At 38.5% G+C, this 19,025-nt stretch overlaps 1 non-coding gene across 1 annotated transcript; it reads left to right on the forward strand.

Annotated features, from left to right (window-relative positions):
* Positions 1 to 694: 694 nt before the first annotated feature.
* LOC127791257 (small nucleolar RNA R71) lies at positions 695 to 801 on the forward strand. The gene has a single exon (XR_008020897.1). It is a non-coding gene; the product is annotated as a small nucleolar RNA R71 (small nucleolar RNA).
* Positions 802 to 19,025: the final 18,224 nt, after the last annotated feature.

The following is a 19,025-nucleotide window of genomic DNA, read 5'->3' on the forward strand; positions in this document are numbered from 1 at the left end:
ATGATAAAGTAGTCAATAAGTGTATTAATGTGACATCCTTGGAGGATTTTAATTAATTTGTCCCTCAATTAACAACTTTGAAATCAATAAATGTTTCCATGGTTAGGGCTCCAACAGTTTAAGCTATTCACTTAATCCTTATGGGGGATATATTTAAATTTTCCAAATAAATCGATGTTCTTGACATTCTAACAATCCCCATTCCAACGGTTCTAGATGTTCTGTAATATGACTTTTGAGATTCAAAATTTTACAAGTCCTGTCTTACAAGTCAAAATTAGACCCATTGCCACCATAAGAAATAAAATTAGCTTGTTTAGAAGAACCAAAAGAAAAAGGATTTTCTACTTGACAATCTACACTACTATGTCCTCGCCCACAAAGCTCACAAGAAATAAAATGAGAAGAAAAAGAAACATTCATAGCTGAAACTCCAAAATTACCCAAATTTTTATTTAATTTTGCAATTTGAACAGATAAGGTAGTGATAGAATCAACATTATAAATTCTAACTCCCTTTTTATTTTCTCTCTCATTGTCCCATTGATAATTGTTGGTCACCATCTCTTCCAAAAGTTCATATGCTTCTTCGGGAGTTTTCCTCATAAGGGTACCACCTACAGTTGCATCTAATATCAAACGAGAAGATTGATTAATGCCACTATAAAAAGTTTTCACTTGCATCCAAATAGGTAGATCACGGTGAGGACATTTCTTAAGCAATTCCTTAAATCTCTCCCATGACTCATATAAGGATTCATTGCTAAATTGTGAAAAAGTTGCTATATCATTCCTTAATTTAGCCATTTTAGCAGGTGAAAAATATTTAGATAAAACTTTTTGTGTCAAATCATTCCATGTAGTAATAGAACCCACTAGAAGAGAATTAAGCTATTCTTTTAATCTATCTTTTAAGGAGAAGAGAAATAACCTAAGTCAAATGGCATCCTCACGAACTCCATTATGCTTAAAAGTATCACATATTTCAAGAAAATTAACAATATGAGAGTTAGGATCATCATTAGGCCTAGAAATTTGTACACTCATCTGGATCATCTGAATAATTGCAGGCTTGATCTCGAAGTTGTTTGCTTGCACATTTGGCTTTCTAATGCTTGATGTAGTGCCATCCAGAGAAGTTGTAGCATATGAGCTCAATATTCTTGGATTATTTTGGACTTCTTGTTCTTGCTCCATCTTTTTTTTTTTTTTTTTTTCTCATTCTTTTGTTTTTTCAAAGTTTTTTAAATTTCTTAATCAAGGGGTATCAATTCTCCACCACTAGTGCATGTCATGCACCATGAAACCTACAAAGAAAAAGAAAAATACTAAAATTAAAAACAAAATTCCTAAAAGCTATAAAAAATTATAAATAAAAAACTTAAATTAAAATTGTAAATCCTAATAGAAACAAAAAGATGTTCAATTTAAGGCTAACTTATATAGTTTTGATATGTAATAAATTAGTCCCTGGCAATGGCACCAAAAACTTGATGTGTTATTTATGCACAATTAATTTGGACAAGTGTACTCTAGTTAAATATGCATATAGTGATGAAACGAATATCGATCCCGCATGGATTAGATCACAATACAAAACAATTTTAATTTAATCTAAGTTGAACTAATTAATTAATTAGATAAATAAAAAGAAAAATAGAGGAAAAACTAAATTCTATTATGAAAAACAATAATTAATGAATGCAACTAGGGTTTAGATTTCATTTAATCTTAGTTATGTAATTATCTATTCAACCCGATTCAAAATCAAAAATACCCTTACAGTATTTTATAATTATTTGCCTGCGATGGTGGATTTCTCTTAATTAATTAATAAGTTTTCTCAAGTCATATTAATCCTTTATTAATTCAATTTCATCGTCAAATTTCTGAGCAGATGTCAAAAGAATAAATAAGTATTAAGTTATTTGGAAACCTCTAATCTCGAAAGGGGATGTGACTACTAAGCTTCCTCGATTCCCACACATGAGCTAATAATCTCTCGATATCATAGACATGTCATGCATAAATCATTAAATCATTAAAAAGTGGTAAATCTTTTAAAGCATTAAACACAACAATATAAATTCCTCATGCAAATAATAATCGAGTTTTGAATCAAACTAAATAAATAATAAAATAATTTCAGAATTAAAATTCATCTAAACCCTAGCTAAAACAATTTAGCTAGACTTATTAAAATAAAAATAAAAACATAAATTGAATAGAGAAAAGGAACTTCTTGCCCAGATCTGGAATAGATCTGGGCCAGATGGATTTACTGCTCACTTACGTGAGGCATCTTTTCGTTGCTCCTATGCCTGCTTGCTTCTCCAATTGCCTTCCAATCTCTCTGTCCACCATTTCAATTTCCTCCCTTGTTCTCCTTCGCTTGGTTTTATAATATTATTATATATATACATGAAGTGCTCGCCTACCCTAGCCCTCTAATTCCATCCCTTAAAATTTTCAATTTAATAATATAATATAAAAATTAGATAAAAATATGAATACAATTAAGACATATCAATAACTATGCTAAGATCTAGTATAGTGTGATCGAGATGACATATCAAAACACCTTTTGACATCAGAAACTCTTTTCCGACCATGCGTATCTTGGCTTGGGGTTTTTCAATCACAACCAACTACGGTCGCTTAGGATGTTCACCTTACCTTGGAGGTTAATGGATCCCATCAATGAGCATCTTCCTCCATACACCATTGCACAAAGACCAGACAGAGAGAATTCTCACCTTTTACACCAGATGGTTCCACTCCATGGAAAATCATTGACACCAGTACACAAGATAACTCTTTCGCTTTTGGTCTGATGACAAGATACACAATCAAAAACTAATAATAGATCATTAATCCTTTTATCCACAAGTGTCTCATTCATTAGATGTTTAACCAAGATCCACCCACATGTCTACTATTTGCATCTCATGCAATATGGCATGTAACTCAACATCATTTATCATTAGTATCTCATACTAATCAAAGGTAGTAGCTCATGTGGTAGTCCATAATCGATTAATCATAGTTTCCATCTAATAAATCTTAGGACTAGGAATACTTTTAAGAAATCCCGTGTTATAAATCTTTGTCACATATTCTTAACAACTTAAGAATAAGATCATCTGGAAATCTAGGAACTCATTCATACACATTTGGAGAGCAATGAATGAAGAAATGGCAATTTTATTAATTGCAAGAATATCATACATGTATCCCTATTACATACTAGATGTCATCTAAATCTAGCATTAGGGCATACATCACTAACACAAGCTTCAATTCGAACTTCATAAACTGACCCTAAAAAACATCGAGTTCAAATCAAACAAACTTGGAAACAAAAACAATCTTCCTTGAGACCAAAAACCTTTTCAAAGTACACATCCACCTTTTCAGGGCATATGTCTTCCCAACTAGGGCATTCATCCACTGAAATTGTAGACCTTTTTAATGAAATGAGCCTCTGAAATCAAGAAAGTTGAGAAGATTGAGAAATTTAACAATATTAGTGTTAGTGCCCTAATGTTAGATGTTTATGGCATCTAGAAATTGTAATAATGGGACTAATGATGTAATTCTTGCAAATATAATAAAATATTTTCATATTTTAAGATCATATCTTCATTCATAGCTCTCCAATCAATTCAAATGAATGAGCCATTAGAGTTTCTTAACGATAGTCTTATTCTTAAATGTTAAGAATATGTGACAAAGACTTTCAGGTTAAGGATATCTTAAAAGTATTCCTGGTCCTTAGATTTCTTAGAAGTGGGCTATGATTAATCAATTACGGACTGGCACATGGGTTACCATATTTGACTAGTATGAGATACTAATGATTAAATGATCGTGAGTCACATGCCATAATCCATGAGATAAATATAGTATATATGTGGGTAAGTGTTAGTAGAACATCTACTAAATGAGACGCATGTGATAGATCACATGCCCAATAAGATCTATGATCTATCACAGGCTTCTACTGCATTACTGGTCCTTAGACCGGAAGTAACACAATTGTCTTGTATGTCGATGCTAGGGATTTGCCGTTGATAAGAACCATATGTTGAGCCAACTTGCTCTATTTAATTTTTAATTAAGTTTTGATGATTAACAAAAATAATATTTTGTACCTAATTATTTTTTTATTAATTTATAAAATATTTAGGCATAGTCTATGTATTACCAAAACTATTACTTTCCATTAAAATTATTTTTAAAGTAATCTTAATATGTATAAAAAATCTCATATAAAAATATAATTTTTTAAAATACTGTAGTAAATAGTGAATAGTGATCCGACCGTTGTGAATAGTAATTCGAATCATTGCGACAGTAATTGGACTGTTATGAATAGTGATTTTTTGAAAAAGCCTATAAATATCCCCAAACTCATTTTTGAGACATCCAAGTGCTTCCATTGCATATCCAAAACACATGAAAGTTCTCAAACTATAATGACCCATTGTTGAGGTTGGGATTTAGTTAGCAGGTTATGTTAATCACTAGCATGAGCATGTGGTGTTTGTGTTTTGGATTTAAGGGCTAGAGGATGGTATCCGAATACATGCTTGGTTTTAGGCTTTAGTATTCGAGTAAGAGCATGACGATATCTGAATGGGGGCTTGTTGTGTCCGAATATGGAGGTTGAGATATCTGAATGAGGCTTGCATATTCGGATATGATAGTGTATTGGTGAGGTATCCGAATACCTAGGGAGTTATTCGGATATCCCCCTTAGAAATGGATGGTATTTAGATACCTTATGCATTCTTTGTGTCATGTATTCGGATACCCTTGTGTATTATTGGGTCTCATATTCAGTTATGCCTTTTGTTCTTGTCTCTAGTATTTGGCTACGTGGCTTGGTCATTCAGATAGGCCCTTCTATATTCGGATATCCCATCTAGTATTCGGATGAACTTTTCTGAAAATGACTTCCAAGGCCACTTTCTCGACCTAACCCAGATTTTCAGGCAGTGGTGGATGGCTTTTTGTCAGGCCTTTCCACGTGTCTAAACCCACTTTCATTTGTCTCTTTCTTATATAAACCGAGTGAATGTCGAGAGAAGAGGATATTTACAGAGTGTTTGGCCGAAAGCAGGAAGAAGAAGAAGATGAAGAGAAAAGAGGGGTTGGCCAAGCTTATGGGATACGGTCTCTTCTTCATGTCAGGCAAGCTCTTACCCTTCTTTAATTCTATAACCTTCAATGTTCAATTTGTCAGGGGCTCCATCACTTTTATGTTCAGATTATTTCCTCACTGTTGAGTTACAGGTGGTTTTATTTGAGGATTCACTAGTCAGATAGGTTTGTTTCTTACTAGTTTGCTCCATCTTGGTTAGATCCTTGCCCAATTGGTGGGTCTTTCTTGTGTGATTTGAAGGGCTCATTTGCATACAGGTGCTTGGGGATTGTGCATTTGGGGGATTCATGTGACTTCTGTGCTTGGCCATGGACATGCTAGATGGTTTTAATATCTAAGTTAGCTAGGCACGAGCACTTCATCATATGTGACTTCCTATATGGGCGAGTAGAGCTTGATGTATGGTTTTATGGGGACTATGCATCACATTGATGGTCATTATGCCACTGCATTATATTTGTGCATTGCATGGTTTCTGACATCGTGTAGGTGTGTTGCAGTTTCTTTTTGGACGATTACTCTGTGTCGAAGTTTGGTTTACTAATAAGGTTAGCATGCCATTTTGGGTTTTGGTAGCACTGGCCCAAGGGAGCTTTGGCTTGGGTAGTTGCTCACATTGCCTTTCAGGGTAGTGATAGGTTTGTGACAAAGACTTTGGTGCCGAGTGTCTTATGTGGGCCCCAAGGACCGGTATGTCATATTTTATTCTACAACATTTCTCTATATCGGGCATGTGATTCATGGACATATGATGTATGGTTGTTGCACGTGGGGTGTTGGTTACTCTTTAGCTTCCATACTCTTATCAACCTTTCCTTTCTTATATGCTTGCTGAGTCTTTTGACTCACTCTTGCTTCTCTTCATTCCAAGTAAGGCCAAAGCTAAGTGTAGGGGTGAGGCTAGCAGTCTTTGAGGTACTCTGATAGATGGTGTACAAGGTAGTCCTAGGAGATCCTGTTTTGATGTGTATCTGGTGGTGTTATCCCATGGTTGTTTATCTTTTAAGTGCTTGGCACTGTTAACTTTTATATACATGCCTAGGATGTGAGTTATGCTTCTGTTGCCCATTTCTTTTGTATGTGTACAGGTGATCCTAGTTGAGCATGCATAATAGGTTAGGGTGGTTCCTCTTCTGTTTCTTTACCCTTCTGGGGTTCTTGCTTGGGTTCTTCAGCTTGGCTAGGGTATCTAAGTAGGGGTTCCACATCGCTTAGTATCAGAGTGTGTTTGGAGTTATTTAGGATAAGATGTCCCTATACATCTAGGTTATCGGGTAGAGTTAGGTTATCTCTAAGGGCAAGTTAGCATTCGAGGTTTGAATTCATTTTAAGTTCTATTGCTGATTTTGTAGGAAGATGAATACTTATAGTGGTTGAGGGTGAGGACGACCACTTACGCTAGGCCGTGGCCAGGGTATTCCCCCACCTGAGGTGCCAGGAGATGCAAGTGGAGCGCGCAATAGCAGGGGACTTCGTACATGCAGGATACCCTGGTAAGCATTCTACATGCAGTGGATGTATTGGGTGCTTTGAGACAGGGGCATCATGATCATGATTGGGGTTTAGTGTCTCATTCAAGGGCACCGAGTGTTGAGGGCAGGTGTAGGGGTGCATTTCTTAAGAATTTCATGGCTTTACGTCCACTTGAGTTCAAAATGGGTGCAGATGCAGCGGAGGCTGAGAATTGACTCTTGGAGATGGAGAAGCAAATGTAGTCCATGGGTTGCATAAAGGACCAAAAGGTATAGTTGGGGACTTTTCTTTTGAAGGGTGACGCAAGGCGCTAGTGGGAGACTACCAGACAACATTCTAGAGATAGGGTGCCTTCATGGGCTAAGTTTGAGGTGTTATTCCGCAAGACCTACATTATTGAGTGGGTTCAAGAGTAGAGGGTTTATAAGTTCATAGAGCTGCAACAGTGGAGCATGATTGTCTCTCAGTATGAGACAGAGTTTGGTGCACTAGCACGTTATGCTCCAAAGATGGTCACTCTAAAGTTGCGAAAGGTCAGCAAGTTCAAGAGGGGCTTACGTGCGAAGATTTGACATGCTATGGCTGGAGTTTGGGCTGAGCATTTTCCTACTATTGTGAGGCGAGCCCACTTTGTTGAACATAATATACAAGAGGCCAAGATGCTATGGGCTGCTGCTACTATGAAGACAACAAGAAACAGTGGTAAAACGAGAGGTTGGGATATGGGCTCTAGCCAAGGACCAAGAATTGTTCCAAAGTGCAAGACTTGTGGCAAGGGGCATCAGAGGCATTGTCATGTAGCATGTGGGAATGCGTGTTTTTGTTGTGGGCAGCCAGGCCATGTGCAGCGAGACTGTCCATATGGATCTGATGTAGCGCCTAGTCAGGGGATTGTTTGTTATTGTTGTAACTAGCCGAGTCACAAGGGTAATGTGTGCACTCAGCCAGCTCAGGGTGGTGGACAAAGGATGGGAGGATCAAGGTTGAGATAAACATAGAGACTAACTATTTCCAGCATGCAAGGAGAAACCATACCACTACCTTCACAAGCAACACAACGATTTACTACTACTAATGGCCCCAGGTTTCAGGTAAGGTGTTTGCACTATCAGCAGCTGAAGCTAAAGGAGGAAATAAGACGGTGCAAGGTATACTTTCCTTATATAACTCCAATATTCATGTTCTATTTGGTACAGGTTCTACGCATTCCTTCATAGCACCACGTGTCTTGTATTTAGTTCATGTTGCTCGTAGTCCTTTGCCATATGTCCTTTCTGTCACGACACAGGGCGGTAGCAAGTTGTTAGGAAGTGAAGTGGTGTGGGACTGTGAGATTGTGGTTCATGATTGGGTTTTTCCAGGAGATCTTGTGGTGCTAGCCATCTAGGACTTTGATTTTCTATTAGGGATGGATTAGTTATCTTAGCACTATGCCAAGGTAGATTGTCGATGGAAGGTAATCACTTTTGAGCATCCACATCAGCTAATTATTGTATACCGGGGAGTTAAAGTCAATGGTGGCGACACCAATGATTTCAGTGATGCAAGCAGGAATGTTAATCCGATAGGGGGGGTGAGTCATACCTTGCCTTTGTGACAGTTACTTCTAGTGAGAAGAAGGAGTTGGTTGATCTTCCCATTGTCTGATATTTCCCTGATGTGTTTCATGAGGAGTTACCGAGCTTACTACCTTATAGGGAGATTGATTTCACTATTGAGTTACTGCCAGGCATTCAACCTATTTCCAAGACTCCCTACCATATGGCTGCTAATGAATTAAAGGAGTTGAAGGTGCAGGTGTAGGATCTTCTGGATAAGAGTTTCGTACGTCCTAGTACGTCACCGTGGGTAGCGCTGGTGTTATTCGTGCGTAAGAATGATGGTTCCATGCGGCTGTGTGTTAATTATAGGCAACTTAACTAGGTGACGGTGAAGAAGAAATATCCTTTGCCTCATGTGGATGATTTGTTATACCAGCTTCGAGAAGCCTTGGTGTTTTCCAAGATTAACTTGTGTTCGAGGTACCATTAGGTGTGTGTGAGAGACTAGGATATCTTGAAGATAGTGTTCCGCATGAGGTACGAGCATTACAAGTTTGTAGTCATGCCATTTGGGTTGACTAATGTGCCAGTAACATTCATGAACTTGATGAATCGGGTATTCAAGGAATATTTGGATAGCTTCGTCATCGTCTTCATTAATGACTCATGGTTTATTCACCTAGCCAGTTGGGTCATGAGGTTCATTTGAGGTTAGTGTTGCAGAGACTCTGGGAAGAGCAGTTGTATGCCAAGTTTCCTAATTGTGAATTCTAGCAGATTTAGGTAGTATTTCTGGATCACGTAGTTTCTGGCGAGGGTATAATTGTGGATCCCGAGAAGATTAAGGCCATGTTGAATTGGCTGAGGCCTACTACTGTGATAGAGGTTCGAAGTTTTCTTGGTTTTGCTAGATATTATCGACTCTTTATTGAGGGGTTTGCTCATTTAGCCTCTCTTATGACTAAGTTAACACGTAAAGGAGTTAGCTTTATTTGGGACAATGCCTGTGAGAGTTTTTTTAGGAGTTGAAATGCTGGTTGACTTCAACACCTGTATTAGTCATACGCAGGAGTGGTGAGTTTTTTACAGTTTATAGTGATGCCTTGTACAGTTCTGGGCTGTGTTTTGATGCAAGGTGGGTGAGTTAATGCTTATGCCTCTAGGCAGTTGAAGAAGCATGAGGCGAATTATCCTACTCATGATTTGGAGCTTGCTGCGGTGGTATTTGTAATACCTAAGAACTTTGGGTTATTATTTTAAAGAAAAATTGGAAATTCGAGAAAATTAAGTATCTGAAAAGCCCAAAAAATTTACCAAATCAGCCGAAGGGAGTACCCTAAGGCTTAAATGTCTAAGGAAATAGGAACGCCTCTAGTAAGCATCTCGAGGCATGATTTTTAGGATCGAAAGAAATGCAATTGGGAACAATTTTCGGTATAGTAAAAATGCAACTTCCATTTAAGCTGCAAAACCGAATTCTCGCAGGAGACTCCCGAAATGATGACGGAAGCTATGGGAAGCTTCGGTTTATCAAGTAGAACAACCCTTCAGAGGTTTCAGGAAGAAACAAGTAGGTTTAAAGCCAACATGGAGAAACGGGCCTAAGTGTAATTTTCCAAAGTTGCCCAAGGAGGGTCAAAATGACATTTTTTGCTCAATTTTCAAAGAGGAAATGGAAAGATTGGAACTTAAGGGGCTCAATGGCAATTAAGGAAAGAGTAGGGGTTGTGAGGAAATGGGCCAAAATGGGAAAAATTGAAACTGAAGGGCCAAAGTGCAAAAAAGGAGAAAAATTTAGCCATGGCTTCTGACAGTGGCGCACAATCTCTGGCCGGCAGTTTCAGGCAATGGGCTAGCACGATGGATGGTTGGGTATCTCATAGGAGTCATCATGAGCCGGCAACGGTCATCAGAGTGGTCGGCATTTTGAGAAAATCGGCCAAGAAAGCTGGCAAAAAATGGGAGACCTGCAACTCGCTTTTGCAGGCGAATATCAGTGCTTTTAGATCAATTTAGGGGCGGTGGAGACTCCTAAGGCAATGGGCAAGGCATCCAAGGCCATTTGAAGCTTCAAAATCGCCTATAAATAGAGCTCGAAGATGGCCAAAATTTTCAAGAAAAGAAGCTTCAAATCTAGGGTTATTTTGGATGAATTGAGAGACAAGGATAAAGGGCTTTTGTTGCCCATAGCTTGAGGGTCATATCTGGAGCATTTGGTGAGCATCGGAGCATAAACGAAGCCAAATCGAAGCCTCACCGGAACCCTAGGCGGACCGCCTAGCCGAGACTTCAAGGCCTTCGTTGACCGGCTTCCGGACCTCCTTTCGATCCCATTCAGGTACCATTGTGATCGACTTGGCCTAAGCTTCATTTTGGTATAGATTTTGCATTTTTCCAGCAAGCCGTGGCTGAAGAAGATGACCAGCGCGTGTGGGCATGTGCGGGCTTGGTTTTTTGTGTATTTTTTTTTAAATAGTTTAGAAAAATAATTTAGAATTTCCTATGTAAAAATATTTGGAGAAAAATAGGTGTAGGTATTTATTTTGGAATATTAGTAAGGAAAAATTGAGGAAAAATAGAGAAAAAGGCAAGAAAATTGAAGAAAAATAGGTTTTATTGATTTTTAAAACAAATATCTTGCCTAGGGTGCTTTGGGAAGTGAGTTGAAACATTTGGTGTGAATTTCAAGGTTGGCACGCAAATCGAGGCAGTTTGCACACTTTTCGAGGTATCCCGATAATTGTGAAAGGTGAGTGGTTTTGTCCCTCTAACCCATATATGATATGATTTCTTTTCTATGCATGATATTTTCACATGTTGTAATCATTTTCGTCCATATACTGTTGCATGGGAAAACGTGATATATGCATGACACGATATTTTTGTCATATTGAAACTCGTGCATGGGGTTGGGATGTTACCCTAAGAGTGTAGTCGCAATTCCCCTAGGGCAATTAAAGAAACAATGTTAGGCTTATCTTGCAGAAGTTCGGGATTCTGCCTAGGGTTCCGTGCATGGCCAGTGGACCTGGGAAGTTACATTATGGGTATATGTTTATAAATGTCCGTACATCATGCATCATTTATTCATGCTTATCTAACCCTCGATTAGAAGATTTCATCTTCTAATATTGGATTATGTCCCTAGAATATTCCACGTTCCAAGCGAGGCAAGCAGCTGGAAGGGCAAGGAAGTGATCGAGACATGATCGTGATGGAGATTTTATGGGTCCCTTGTGGAACTAGGACTATCTATTTTATTCGGATGTATTGCTTAGATTTTAATATTATTGGTGATGTTATGTTGGGTGAATGATTAGTATGTACCCACATGTGTTGTGTTTTCGAAGTTTCTTACAGGTTCTGATCTTGCTTCCGCTTATGTTTAAAGTATGTCATTCCTTTATTATGTTTGGGAGTGTCATTAAATAAAAGTTATGTTGAGGATTTATTGCCGGTTTATGTTTGATGTAAAAAAAAAAAAAAAATCCTAGCATATATTAATGCCCTAGAAGGCGGGGTGTTACAGTATTTGCCTTAAAGATTTGGCGTCACTATCTTTATGGAGAGAAGGTACAAATTTTCACTAATTATAAGAGTTTGAAGTATTTATTTTCCTAGAAAGAGCTGAACATAAGATAACGTCGTTGGTTCAAGTTGATAAAGGATTATGACTGTGAGATTTTGTATTATCCAGGCAAGGAAAATGTGGTAGCTGATGCTTTGAGTCGTCGGGAGCTTCAGTGGCGACGATGCTGATTCAAGAATGGTCTCTATTAGAGCAGATGAGCGAGCTCACTATATCGATGCCGAGTAGTATCCCGGGTGTTTACTGTGCTTATATAAACATTTATTTAGATTTGGTGGAACGGATACGTGACCAACAACAATATGATGAGAGGTTGGCTTAGATTATGGTGCATATGGGTAGGTTTGGACCTTTGGGGTACAACTTGAGGGATAATGGTGTGTTGTTGTTTTATGGTCAGATTTGTGTGCCAAGTGATAAGGAGATCTGACAAGAGATACTATCAAAAGCTCATCGATCCTGTTACACCATACACCTAGTGGTAGGGAAGATGTATCAGGACTTGTACTGCTAGCATTGGTGAATGGGCATGAAAAGAGAGATAGTCGATTATGTGTCTCATTGCTTGGTGTGTCAACAGGTTAAAGCTGAACACCAGAGGCCAGCAGGTTTACTTCATCCCTTGTCTATTCCAGAGTGGAAGTGAGACTAGATTGCCATGGATTTCATATTTGGATTACCCCGTACCAGTAGAGGTCATGATATGATATGGGTGGTTGTCGATAGACTGACAAAGTTGGCGCACTTCTTACCCGTCAAGAAGATTTATCCTATGCATCATCTAGCCAGGATATATATTGATGAGATTGTGAGGTTGCACTGGGTGCCAACCAATATAGTATCAGACCATGACCCTTGGTTTAGTTCTTATTTTTGGGTGGTGTTACAAAGTGCCATGGGGACGAGGTTGACTTTCAGTACAACATTCCATCCCCAGACCAATGGACAAACGGAGCGGACTATTCAGATTTTGGAGGATATGCTCCGGGCGTGCATACTAGATTTTCGATGGAATTGGGATGAGCGCCTGTCACTGGTAGAGTTTACTTACAATAATAACTACCAGTTTAACATTAAGATCGCACTGTACTGGTGACCTTGTAGATCTCCATTGTGTTGGGCTGAGGTTGGAGACAAATTAGTGTTAGGGCCAAACATTGTTGAGCAAACCACAAAGAAGGTTAAAGTGATTAGAGCACGAATGAAGACTGCTTAAGATAGCTAGAAGAGCTATGCAGATAAGCGGTGACAGGACTTAGAGTTCATTATAGGAGATCATGTCTTCCTTCGGGTGATGCCAATGAAGGGTATACACCGTTTTGGAATTTCTTGTAAGCTCAGTCCGCGTTATGTGAGCCCATTTAAGGTACTGGAACAGATTGAACAATTGGCATACTGTCTTGCTTTGCCTCCTCAACTTGCTCAAGTGCATGAAGTTTTTCACGTCTCTATGCTCCGTAAGGGTGTGGTAGATCCAAGATAAGTTATTGATTATCAACCCCTTGAAGTACAAGAAGATGCCTCATATATCGAGTTGCCTTTGTGTATTGTGGATCAGAAGGAGAATGTACTTTGAAATCGCTTTATACCTTATGTTAAAGTGCAATGGCAATGACACGGGCCAGAGGAAGCTACGTAAGAATTAGAAGAAGAGATGAGGCAAGTTCATCCCCAGCTTTTCGAGTGATTAGGTACAAATTTGGCGGACCAAATTCTTTTAAGGGGGGGAGGATTTGTAATGACCCATTGTTGAGGTCGGGATTTAGTTAGTGGGTTATGCTAATCATTAGCATGAGCATATGGGTGTTTGTGTTTTGGATTTAAGGGCTAGAGGATGGTATTCGAATACATGCTTGGTTTTAGGCTTTGGTAATCGGATAGGAGCATGGATATTCGAATGAGGGCTTGTTGTGTTTGAATATGGAGGTTGCGATATTTGAATAAGGCTTGTATATTCAAATATGGTAGTGTATTGGTGAGGTATTCGAATACCTAGGGGGCTATTCAGATATCCCCCTTGGAAATGCATGGCATTCGAATACGATGCATAGTATTCGGATACTTTATGCATTCTTTGTGTCATGTATTTGGATACCCTTGTGTATTATTAGGTCTCATATTCGGATATGCCTTTTGTTCTTGTCTCTAGTATTCAGATATGTGGCTTGGTCATTTAGATAGGCCCTCCCATATTCGGATATCCCATTTAGCATTCGGATGAGTTTTTCTGAAAAAGACTTCCTAGCATTCAGGGGTTTAGTAGGTATACCTTTCAACTCTTGAAGGCCGATGTAGAGGCTGAAATACTCCCTGTGGCAACAACTCCTTGCTCCAAATAGCTTCCAAACGAATTTTAATTAGACCAAACTGACTCTTGAAGGCACTGGAGGCCTAGTTAGTCCACACTCTAGTGAATGGTCAAGTCCCTCAACTCACTCTATGTGTTAGATAAAGAGAGTGAGGGAGATTGGGTTGATATTGGGTTCAAAGGAAAAGTCTCTTAACCAATATAAACTATCTATATGGTTGGATTGATACAATAGAAATGGAGAAATAAGGAGCTATGGAAGAAGGTCAATTAGAGAGGGTTTTTGCTCTCCAGAACAAGAAGGATTTGGGCTAGGGTTTTGGGAGAAAAACCAATGCAACAACACACCTTTAATTTCTTCTCCCATTCAGCTTATATTCAAATATATAAACCTTAGATGCCTAAAACCCACCCATAACCGACAGGGACATGGAAATCGAGCTGAGAACATGGAGGAGACAAGGAGGATGTTGTAACACCCACTTTTCTTTTTCCAAGGTACACATACAAAGATGCATGATGACGCTAGCAACCACATGGTAATCAAAGGGCGTTTATGGAAGCCTTTGCCAACGGAAGCAAAGGATTGAACCTGAAAGCTTTATAAAAACTATAAGCTAGATATTTAAGGCTTCCACTATATGCTTTTAACACAAAAACCACCTAAAAAGCCATAATATAACTTGGAAATCTAGGGATCATTTAGGCTTCCTTTTACAACAAGTAAAACTCACACTAAAGTCACAGTACAATGCTTTGCAATTAAAATGTAAAGAAGCTAGCTATCCGAGAACCACTTCTTTTCCTTTCCTCTGGCTTGATTCCGAGGGCACCTGTCATGACTAACCCACCTAGAACGTTGAATGTTCCAAGGGTATGAGACACCCAAGTTAGATAGTTATATCTAAGTGAGTGCAACAAGAAGAGATAGCATGCATGTAAATGGATATGCAAAATGATATGAAACCGCCTGTGAGGTAGTGATGCCGAGGTGTTGCAATCACCCCAGCTGATCTATCATATTCTCACATCTCCATGACTTTTCACAGTCTAATGTGAGATCCTAACTTCAGCTAGCCACACACACCAAGTGATGCATGATAAAGAAAGAGAAAATGCTTGGTTTAAAGGAAAGTCATGTTTATGCAAGTAATCACCCTTACCTGTGTGAAGAGAAAATGTTCGGTATGTATCATAAAGATGCAAGAAGCACTCATCTTGCTGGTTCGAAAGCGGTAAGGTACTGTTCACAGGGTTCGGGAATGATTTTCTGCAAAAATAATATACTTTCGAAACTCAAACCTAAAATATTTTTACATGGAATCCTAGGGATAAATTTAAGGACCAAGTACACAAAATTTGGGGCCAGGGGGGCCCTTCATGCGCCCTCACGTGCTGGGGGAAGGACCCCCATGCGCTGCACTTGCAGTAGTCAGGTGGCGCATGAGCTGCACGCACCGCCCATCCAGCTTTGACCTCTTGTGGTTTTTCAGCCCGTTCTCCCTCGTCCGAACTCCGATTTGACTTCCGTTTGAACCCACGCGACCCTTATTCAATTATATATTGAATTAGAGAAAGAAATTAGAATTAACTTTCTATTTTGATGCTATTTAACTCCTTTTACCATGGCGGTCCAAATTTTTTGGTAAAGCATTTTTCCACTCTATTTTTGGGCAGAGCTTTTCCTCTCAAACTCACTTCCTTTTTGCTCTTGATTAATGATGAGATTGTCCCTTATAAGGGCTTAGTATTTATAGGAATCTATGGCCAATCCAAGTGTTCCATGTGTCACTTGGATAAGGTTGTAATCATTGCTTTTGTAGGATCGCGCCACGTGTCCCTCATGATTTGAGCCATTTCACCCCGTTGCTACATGTGTCCTTTAAAACATGTGCCACCACATGTTGATTAGGTTTTTCAAGATTCTTCATGATTATGTTCCCTAACTAAGTTAGCTCATTTGGTTCCTTTAACTAACTAGTCACAAGATATTTTTAACTTCTTCAAATAACTCTTTAGCCCAAAACTTATTTGCACTTATATCACTTGAGCCCTATAACTCCTTAAACCTCTCCAAAATACCTTAAGATGATGCCCCTTCGTGGTAGTTTCCATGATTTTTTGAAAAACCCTTCATTTGTTCCTCAGCGATTACCCTGAAACTTCACATGCATTCTCCGATTTCCAAGAAAATGTTTAGTTTTTTGAACAACAATGCCTAGGAAAACTTCGGGTATTACAGATGCACTCCTTCCTTCCCTCGTTCGCATTTTCCATATGCCCCAATCTTTTCACCTCACGAATTGACAAACGATTGTGCGATCTGCCAGGTAGATCAACAGAACTGGTCGACCGCTCGCAAGGAGCTGTTAACCATTTCTCTTGAAACCGGTCGACAGCTTCTCAAGGTTATTGACTGTTTTAGCCCCTTATTTAAAACTTTCATAAAATTGCATCTAGGCCCACCATTAACTTTTAATAGCAGTTTCATTATCTCGTAATGACACTAAGACCCCCATTAAGTCTTAACGGCATGCACGTCAACTCTTGACGATTACTCCTTATTAATTTGATCATTGAACCCGATCCGTTAACTCTTAACGGTAATGTCATTAACTCTTAATGACGGTTTCAACATTAATCACTTAGTCAACCATCACACTCGGATATGCGTGTGACCTTCTAGGTTCACTACTAAGTAGCAATCAAGACACGTCAACCACCTTGACGTTGAACAAACATTTTGGTCTACAATGAGGATCTCTCAATTTTCTCGATGTACCCCGAAAGACTCTGAGTGATAACTAGTATTATGTCAGGGCGATCCTACTAGTAATGAAGTCTTACTTCAAAATAGAACCTATTTGGGCTTTTGATTCCCGTGTACTATAATCCCTCCATCAGTTATCATCCCGATCGAGTGAGAGTCATGGACTGATCAAACTCATTAACTCGATGACTATGCCAAAATCTGTGTGGTGAGATTGACATGACATATCGGAACTCTTTTCGACATTGGAACACTTTCCAATCAAGTGTACACTAGCTAGGGGTTTCTACAATCAAGACCACCACTGATCGCATAAGATGTTTACCTCATGCCAAAGGTCGATGGATCCCATTATCAATCACCTGCCTCCATGTGCCACTGCACAGGGACCACATAGTGCATCTCCTACTCGGTAACCAGATGATTCTTAGCAACGACAAATCTCTAACATCGACACATAAAACAACTGTGTTGCCTCCGATTAAAGGACCAGTAACACAATCGAAGCCTGTGATAGACTATAGATCCTCTGAGCCATGTGATCTATCACGTGCATCACATTCAGTAAGTGTTCCACTAACACCTATCCACATGTATATTATATCCATCTCATGGATTATGGCATGCGACTCACCATCCTTTATCATTAGCATCTCATACTAATCAAAGGTAGTATCCCATGTGCTAGTCCGTACTCGACTAATCATAGTCCTCATCTGAGATGTCTAAGGATTGGGAATAACCATTAAGACATCATTATTACAAAGGTCAATTGTCACATATTCTTAACACTTAAGAATAAGACATTCAACAAGAAATCTAAGGACTCATTCATATTAATGATTGGAGAGCTATGAATGAAGATATGACCATAAATATGAAAATATATTTTATTACATATTGCAAGAATTACATCATTAGTCCCATAAATATAAAGGCTAGATGGCATCTAAATCTGGTATTAAGGCACCAACACTAACAAATCACACTCACAACTAGGGTTTTTGGCAATCACAAATCATCTCTTTTAACTCTCAACAAGGATATATATAGTCTTAATGAAACCCTAGCTTGTGTGGGAAAGCCCATGAGTGTGGCCCCTCTTCCACCAGTCTATTAACCCTAGGTAAATGGTAAATAAGATCAACTAATAATTTGGGCTAATAAGTCACCAAACACTAAAGCCCAATAAGGATCCATATCCAAATTAGGGTTTACATCTTTGCCAAGGACATTAAGTGAATTTAATCCCATATTATTAGGATCATTATTTACATTAATTTCCATAATATTAATCTCATTAATGTTTAGGAAATTCTAGCTCTTACACTTAGGTTTACTCACAAAACCTATCGAGCCTGCAATTACCTCATCATGCTGTCCTATTGCGTGTGACTAATTGATGCTCAAAAATGTCAAAAATTTATTATATTTTCACCTTTATATTGACCTTGAAATTGGATGATTGAATATTTATATGCCTTTCATGGTTATATGTAGATTTCCCAAATATATATATAATAATAATAAAATAGTAAGTACATATAATATATAATATATAAATATAATACATACATATATATTCAATACATATATGTGCAATACTATATAAATATATATATACTATGATACAATTGCATGCGTAATACATATATATAATATATAATATATAATATAATAACATATATTCATGGATGCAGCATGCGTGGACTTGGAGGCTCATCAAAGTCCAAAGCAAAGGAAGGCCCACAAATGCCAATTAAATTGAACCCAGCCACTGATCTTTAGAGGCCCACTGTGTTAAATTAAAGCCTCATGCTCCACAATTTAAAGAAGGCCCAGCTCCAAGCAACCCATGAAATTAAATTAGAATTAAAAAGGAAGCCCAGCTCGTGAAATCAACAGGCACACAACAGCTTCAGCATGCAATCTTTTATCAGAGCACGCATAAATAAACATGGTGGCATGCGACGTAATTTCTTCTTTGACCAAGGCCCTTTGCAGAATATATACATATATATATCCATCGTCGACTTCAGCAAAAGAGAACCCCCATCTGCCATTTAACCAGAATAAGGGGAAGAGAGCATTCTTTATGTTCTTTTTTTCTTTTTTCTTTCATTCCAATAGTGTTGTTCATTTACTTTGTTTCATCAATACGGTGTTCTTCATTTTCT

Source organism: Diospyros lotus, chromosome 14 (assembly GCF_014633365.1).
Source record: "Diospyros lotus cultivar Yz01 chromosome 14, ASM1463336v1, whole genome shotgun sequence".
NCBI lineage: Eukaryota > Viridiplantae > Streptophyta > Magnoliopsida > Ericales > Ebenaceae > Diospyros > Diospyros lotus.